The 8,710-nt window shown below is 37.7% G+C and overlaps 1 pseudogene; it reads left to right on the top strand.

The window, feature by feature from the left end:
• The first annotated feature begins 553 nt into the window (after window positions 1–553).
• LOC116754022 lies at window positions 554–5,359 on the top strand (annotated as a pseudogene).
• Window positions 5,360–8,710: the final 3,351 nt, after the last annotated feature.

The raw sequence follows: 8,710 nt of genomic DNA, 5'->3' as shown, positions 1-8,710 counted from the left end.
TTTCAATGTGCTTTTCGTCCTCTTGGCTGCTTGAGCAAACAGCCATCACTGTTTCCATTGTGAGCTCTTCTCTGTCTGGATCCAAGCCCAAGTTCAGAGAACATGTGCTTGCGACCAACATTTGGCAGCCCGGGTCCCCACTTGGAGTGACTCTCTACCTTCGCCTTTTTCCCATCAAGACAGTTCCTGAATCTGGAGACTGAAGAGCAGGACTGAACACGCTTAGCTCTAAAAGCTGGTTCCTCATCCTGCTGGCTCACTGGGATGAGGGACAAAGAATTCACAAGATTCACACCAAAACCATACCAAAATCCAGAGCAGTCTCTCCATTGGAGACAATCTTTCCCTTAGCCTGATATTTTCTAGTAAAAATATTTAGTTAGGGTAAATTCTTGACCTGTGTCTTTATTCCATGTTAACTTCTTAAAGGAAAGAGTGAATTTTGTGGTTGGTAAATGGGGTAGGAAGGATTCTAAGACGGACCCAAAGATTCCCATTCCCTAGTGTTAATACTCTCTATAATCTCCCATTTTTGTAGGAAGAACCTATAGATATGGTGGAATGCACTCTCATGATGATGTTGCATTCAATGGCAAAGGTGAAGGCATTTTGCAGATATAAGTAAAATCTTTCATCAGTTTGACATTGAATTAGGAAGGCCTGACCTTACCAGGTGAACCCTTAGAAGACTCTTTAGGCTCTTGTTGAGATCAGCGAGATGATCTATCTGGTCTTGAATAAGCAAGCTCCCATGTGTTCAACAGCAGCAAGAAAATGAGCTCTGTCCACAGTCACATGAACTGGGGAGAGGACCCTGAGCCTCAGCGCAGGCCAACATGACACTGTGAGGGGTGGCTCCTTGCACCCAGGACCCACAAGAGACATGCCTGGTCTTCTGACCTGCTTGTGAGGTCATACATGAGTGTTGGTTTAAGCTGATAAGTCTGTGGTGATGTTTATGCAGTGATAAAAAGTTAATATAGTAAGTTTGGAATAAGTTAGTGATAAAATATTGTAATATTTTATTATCTGGGAGCTGCCTGACCACAAGCTGCATGGGATGATCCTTTTACGGAAATCCTGTAATTTTTCCAGCTGTGGCCCTAACTAGGTTGGTTAATAAACCCAAATCGGGGATAAGTAGTAGCAAGTTCTCTTCACACATACAAAATCATGCTCTTCACTCAACTTTATTAATAATAAAGGTAAAATTTGGGTGTTAATCAATCTAAATCCTGATTCTTTCTCCCATTTGGTTCTGAATTAGTTTGGGGAAAAGAAATACACTTTCTTTGTTAGATGTTTACAAACCCTGAAATCTATAATATTTTCACTTGTCATACAATAATAATGCATTACCAACATTGCACATCATTACTGCTAACGAAGACAGTTGAAAGAGAAATGCAGCAACCAGAAAAATAAAGTGCATCGTGGGGAAAATGGCATTTCTCTAAAACATCTAAAGCAATTTCAATGCTATCATCTAAACAACCACCCCTGAGCTTCATTATTTTCTTCCTGATGTGAAATGGGTTGAAAATATAACTTTTCTTTTTTAAATGCACAATTACAAAGACAGTCACACTAGAAGAAAATCTTTATGAACACCGTGTCCTTGAATGATGTCAGAGTTGTTGTTTGAAATGAATTTGCATAACTGCCAGCCTTGAGTTTCCTAAACGTCTTTGGCAGAAATAGTGTCCCAATTGTTTTCTCCAGAACCAAGATGACAACGTTCTTAAATAAAATTGTCATTAAATTTCCTTTTGAATTCTGACTGCATGATTGAATAAATATTATCTGCTGAAACTGGCTGTGAAGATAAGTATTTCATGACAGTTAATATATTTCATATGCAAATGTTTTGGCCTCTCTCTATATTGGAAGCGTGGGAAAAAAACACTTGCTATCTATTTAATTTAGAATGTAATATCAAATCAGATGCATAGGTTCCTGAAATCAAATAGCTATTTTATTGTATCATTTTTATTAAAATGACACATTTTGTACTGAGGACAATTCAGTGATAATATGCTGATTTCCATATGTATGAAGTACTACCAGAAAGAAATACATCTTCTTATATATAAGGGGATTCAAGTAAAATGTGAAGTTTTTACAATATGTATATATGAACTTTTTACATATATATGTATATATATATATATGTTTCCAAATTTTCATCTGAATTTCTCCTCACAATTATCATATATTTTGCCATAAATATCCTTGGATTCCTTGTACCATTAAAAATATATATTGCTTCTTCTATTCATAAAACATCTCTGTTTAGATTATTTTGAATTGACCCTCACCTGATTTACTGTGTATATAATTTGCTTAAAATCATAATTTATTCCTCAATTAAAAAAAATAAATATCACTTGTTTAAAGATTCATAGGACTTATTTTTCCACAGACTAGAAATTTTAGGTCTAATAACCATTTTAAGTTAAAAGTATGCTGGATGAGAAATACATTAGTATTTGTAATTTAGAAATATGTGAATTATTTCTCTTTCCCTGAAAGCTGTTCCATATTTACTAATTCAAAAATACCATACATTCATGTTTTCTTAATATCAATTGCCCTGTTTCCTAGACAGAGAGGCATTGGGTTTTGATGTTATTTGTACTAGTAATGAATAGTCTTTGTAAAAATTCCTACTCTTCTTTAAATGTGTGATTTTGTTATTATCCCATTTTATGGTCAGCCTACTTTGAGTCTTCCCCAAATTCCCCTTTTGTGTGCATTGCTAGTCCCCTTCCTAATTAGTGCTGTGATTGTTGCTTTCTTAAAAGTGCACCAATATATCTTCTCTTGTAAAATACAATTGCTTTTTATATTTCTGGAACTAAAAACAGATGATTCTAAAAACACAGCAACACAGAAAAAAATATTTGAATTCTTAGAAACACTAAATCTCTGAAAGAAAGGATAAGTAGGAAAACAAAAGGCCAAGGATCCAGAGGTGGGGAAAGACGCAGAATTAAGAGATAGAAAGTGGAAGGAGGTGGTGAAAAAATCAGGTGTTTGATGCAAGAGGACAGAATGATAACCTTGTGTCCTGTGATAGAAGATAAAGGTGAAAAAGGACCATAAAGCTTCGTGAATGTTGAGAAGTATGAAAAAGAAGACATGAAAGTGACAGTGAACAAAATGACCCCATTGTATTTGGAAAGAAAAAAGCATTTTCTGCAAAACTGTAGACAAGAAAGTTAAATCACATGGAGACTGAACAAATATTTAATCTATTATCTCAAATTTGGTCTCAATTATATTTATTCCTATGGAAAATAAACTAATGTTTTAATACTTATTTTTCTGTTCCGTAAAAAAACAAAAGGATAAGTTTTGTGATCTTCTAATAAATTACATACTTATTTCTATATCACTCTATTATCAGATAGTCACAATAAATATTAAATGGAAAGTTGAGAAATTAGAAGGAGAAATTTGGGGACTGTAGTTTTAAGTTATATAAAACAGTCTCGCACTTTACCCCAGTGTAGATCCCTCCATCAGTCAGGGTTCCCCAGAGAAACAGAACTAATAATTATACAACGTGTGTGTGTGCTGTAGGGGAGGAATAAATTTCCTCCACCCTTCTGGGCTCTTCTGGCTGCTCTAAGAATTAGATTAACATGAGGCTGATTAACAGAAAATCGAACAATGGAGAGACCCAGGAAAACTAACTCACCACGATGGTTGAAATTCTCACTTTAAACACTGTCTTCAGCGGCTACTTCCCACTAGCTATCTATTTTACGTTTGGTAGTGTATATATGTCCATGCCACTCTCTCACTTTGTCACAGCTTACCCTTCCCCCTCCCCATATCCTCAAGTCCATGCTCTAGTAGGTATGTGTCTTTATTCCCATCTTACCCCTAGGTTCTTCATGACCTTTTTTTTTTTTTCCCTTAGATTCCATATATATGTGTTAGCATATGGTACTTGTTTCTCTCTTTCTGATTTACTTCACTCTGTATGACAGACTCTAGGTCCATCTACCTCACTACAAATAACTCAATTTCGTTTCTCTTTATGGCTGACAGATCAGCTAGGTGGTTTGTGACCACCTAGAGGGGTGGGATAGGGAGGGTGGGAGGGAGGGAGACACAAGAGGGAAGAGATATGGGAACATATGTATATGTATGACTGATTCACTTTGTTATAAAGCAGAAACTAACACACCATTGTAAAGCAATTATACTCCAATAAAGATGTTAAAAAAAACCAACCAAACAAAAACACACCGTCTTCAGCTAAAGACAAAAGCTTCTGTTGCGGGGCGTGGTCAGGACTTCCGAGGGTAGGAAGGCAATTCTTGGAAGATGGAGAAGCAAATGTTTGGTAAACAACTGTTTGCTGGGCCACATGGAGACAATGGGACACAGAGTGGACTTTGATCTCTAGGCCCTGTTCCCCCACCACTCCTAGCCCACGTTTTGCAGACATCTCCAGTGACAGTTTTATTCCAGGAACGGTACCATAAATCTAAAGGCAGGCAGTTAAGGGGGAGATAACAAGAAAGACCTCCGGAGTCGTGTTTTTTTTTTTAAATAACCAGCCTAGATTAATCCTCTTGTCAAAGAGACACAGTTAGGGGTGGCAAATTGTGCTGCCCTGAAGTCCCACGTTTGAAACGTCTCCAAGTCTCAGAGTCCAGAAGCTGAGTCGGTAGATTGTTCCGTCCCACTGAGCCAGTCTCTTAGTCCTGACCGTAGTTGCTCCTGCCCGTCTGCAGGAAGTTCAGGCAAGACCCCATGGAGGTGTTTGCGGATGACAAGACCAAGCTCACACTGCTTGGGCTGCAGCAGTACTACGTCAGACTTCCTGCAGAAGAACTGCAAGCTCGTGGACGTGCTGGATTTAACCAGGTGGTGATATCTGTGAAGTCGGTGGAATGCAGCATGGCCTTAGCCCGGCTCCTCTTGGAGCAGAACTTCCCAGCCATTGCCATCCACAGGGGCATGGCCCAGGAGGAGCAACTGTCATGTTATCAAGCAGTTCAAGGACTTCCAGTGGTGGATCCTGGTGGCCACCAATCTGTTTGGCTGAGGAACGGACACTGAGCGTGTCAACACTGTCTTCAATTATGACATTCCCGAGGACTCGGACACCTACCTCCGCCACGTGGCCCGTGCGGGTGGCTTTGGAACCAAAGACCTGGCCATTACCTTCGTGTCTGATGAGAATGATGCCAGCATCCTCAGTGATGTCCAGGACAGGTTTGAAATGAACGTGGCAGAGCTTCCAGAAGAAATAAACATCTCCACATACATTGAGCAGAGCCGGTAACCACGTGCCCTGATGTCCCGGAGCTGCCCTGCTTCCCATGTGTTGCTTCAAGTCCTCTTCCTAGGTGACAGTGGGCCTTTCTTTTTACTGTTTAAAAGCTGTAGATTTGTGTAAGAATAAATTTTTATTATGGAAAAATTCAGTTCCGAAGGTGGTGATGGAGATATGCTCTCACAGTAAGGCCTGTGTTGTGCTAGAAACCAGGTATTTATTATTATTATTAATAGACCTTTATTGGAATATAACTGCCTCACAATACTGTGTTAGTTTCTGTTGCACAACAAAGCGAAATCAGCAGTATGCATACACGTGTCCCCATATCCCCTCCCTCTTGAGCCTCCCTCCCACCCTCCCTATCCCACCCCACTAGCTCATCGCAAAGCACCGAGCAGATCTCCCTGTGCTATATTGCCGCTCCCCACCAGCCAACTATTTTACATTCGGTAGTGTATATATGTCAATGCTACTCTCACTTGGCCCCAGCTTCACCCTCCCACCCCATGACATCACGTCCATTCTCTATGTCTACTTCTTTATTCCTGCCCTGTAACTAGGTTCATCAGTACCTTTTTTTTTTTAGATTCCATATATATGCTTTAGCTTACGGTATTTGTTTTTCTCTTTCTGACTTACTTCACTCTGTATGACAGACTCTAGCTCCATCCACCTCACTACAAATAACTCAATTTTGTTTCTTCTTATGGCTGAGTAATATTCCAATGTATATATGTGTCACATCTTCTTTATCCGTTCACCTGTTGATAATAAGAGGCATCTCTACGGAGACTAAAGAAAAACAAAGGTTAATGATTGGAGCAATGTATAAACCAATGTCTAAGCCCAGGAGGCAGCCAGATGAGAAGATTTCTAGATGTCAGGACTAAAGCGTCTTCAGATCAAGTGAGGGCAGACAGCGACAATCTGACAGATTTTCCTGGTTTGTAGTTGAATGTCTCTGATGATGTCATCAGGTGTTCAGGTAAACTACTGAGTGACCCACACAGCAACAGGCATGAAGATTGTATCTAGACATGAGCCATTGTGATGATCTCTCTTAAATTTGTATCAAGTTGTTCAGCTTCAGTTTGCTGGGCTCCAGGAAAAGCATGACTTTAGCTCTCTGTGACTCCAAATAACAAGTAAAAGAAAAATTGGAAATGTTATTTTGGAGAGCTGTAGCCAAATTCTGAGGAAACTAGGAGAATTTGTGATCCAATCCAGTAATCAGGTGGAAAAACAAAACCTCTAAGATGATTAAGGAACTAGAATCTAATATCCACTATTGAAACGTAATATTTTTTCTAAATTTACCCTCATTTTTTTAAAATCAACGGTAGCCAAATTAAGCTAATTTGTTTTCAGAAAATGTCTAGTTTCAATAAACTTGGCCTGATTACTTGCATAGTCCAGAAAGAATAGCAATTGACCATAAAGGCTCTTTTAAATTTGCTTTGCTGGAACTTTTCATAAGGAATCTCTAGGTTGAAATTTTAAATACCTCTCAAGGCCAGGAGGCCAAGAAGCCAAGGGTTTGCCATCAGACTTGCCTGTAATACCTATAGATTTGGGTGAATTTCTCTCTTCTTGAGGTCCCAAAAATATCCTGAGGTTCCTGCACCTGCCAGAAAGTGATCTTCCTTACTCACCTAATATGGGTGCTGGGAATCAGGTAGGCAAAGTACCTGCCTGTTTTCCAAAAGGCTTTATGGCTACATAGAGTCAAACTAAGTCTCTTAAAGCTGTCTGGTTATATCCGATTCTGTTCACCTTCTCAAATATGACATTATAGTCAAAACCTTGGTAATATAATGTTTCAAAATGTGTCCTGTCACAATGGGAGCAGATTTTTAGTGAACTTATGTAACTAACAATATTGTCAGGAACATAAGACTATTCACTAAGAGCTTTCAAATTCTGGAGGGATCAAGTAGGGAGAATGTTTCAATTCTGCTTACCAAGATATACTTTATGAAATTGTGGAGGATCACAATTATCTTGTTTTCCTTATAACTGGAAAACAAAGATTAAAAAGCTAGTAAAATGTCAGGAAAAGTTATAACAATTATAATCATATTCATTGGGTCATTCAGTGCCATGTAATTAATTCTTGTTGAACTTGATTTTTTTTCTTAGCAGTTTCATGAAGTTATCAGGTTTTCCATTAGAATTCTCTAATTTTTTTTACCGAGTTCAGTGTTATGATCTGAAAGTTATCAGAAACCTATAATTGTCAAAAAGACCTTGAAGGGAAGACATATGGGAACATATGTATATGTATAGCTGATTCACTTTGTTGTAAAGCAGAAACTAACACACCATTGTAAAGCAATTATACCCCAATAAAGATGTTTAAAAAAAAAAAAAAAAAAAAGACCTTGCTACGAATTTTCTTGACGATAAAGAATTTTTGCAAAAGCATCAAAGTAAAATGATAACTGTCTACAAATTTCAAAAGACATAATGGTATACAGATCTGAGTACAATACAATTAATTTTTTAAATTGTCATTTCTGTGACAGATAACATTTTAAGATAACTAGAATTAAGACTGTTAACATTTTACCAAGACATATCAGATTTTAGGAATGTCATATAAATTTCAGAACACATATTAATAACATTCATGCACACAAAACAACCTACAAATGTTTAATATTCCTTATGTGACAATGCTTCCCATGTAATTTAATATGCTAAATAAGCCTTATTAGTTTAGTATAACTCTTTGAGGTTGTCGACAAAAAATTAATCGATTGATCTAAGAAAGAAATGGAAAATTTTATTCAAGCTAATTGAGGGTTATAACCCAAGGATAGCATCTTAGAAAGCTCCAAGAACTGTTCTGCCCATTAAGTCAAGGCACAGTTATATAACAATTTTGACACAGAGGGCTATACATTAAATGACATATCGTTGACTGTTTATGTATTCCAGATCTAAGTGTCATCATGGCCCCTTACAAGATCAAGAAAAAATGTTATTTTTTAAGAAGTTGTCTTGTTGATGCTAGGAGAATGTTGTTCTTTATGATTGAGCGTGTATTTCTGCTGATGGGAGGTTTGGTCAATGCATAATGCAGATGTACAATGCACAGTAGAGGGAAGAGAGGAGACCAAAGGGCAGAGAAATATTTTTTATGTTTAAATTCTTTTTCTTGCCATAAAATCTGAATTTTATTTCACACTTGTCATCCCTACCTCAAAGTCATCACACAAGTCACAAGCTAGCATCTGACTTTAGCTGCTCCTTTACTGTACACATCATCAACTGTCATGAATATAGCTCCAAAAAAATAAGAACTCACAGGAAAATAAGATACATCTTTTGTATGCCACAGCTGGAAGAGAAAGAGAAGGTAGATCAGATGAGGCAGAAGTAACATATGTGATAAATGATCATTTAAAA

This window comes from Phocoena sinus, chromosome 5, assembly GCF_008692025.1.
Source record: "Phocoena sinus isolate mPhoSin1 chromosome 5, mPhoSin1.pri, whole genome shotgun sequence".
Lineage (NCBI taxonomy): Eukaryota > Metazoa > Chordata > Mammalia > Artiodactyla > Phocoenidae > Phocoena > Phocoena sinus.
Note: the sequence above shows the minus strand (reverse complement) of the source record. Positions and strands in the feature narration are given on the sequence as shown.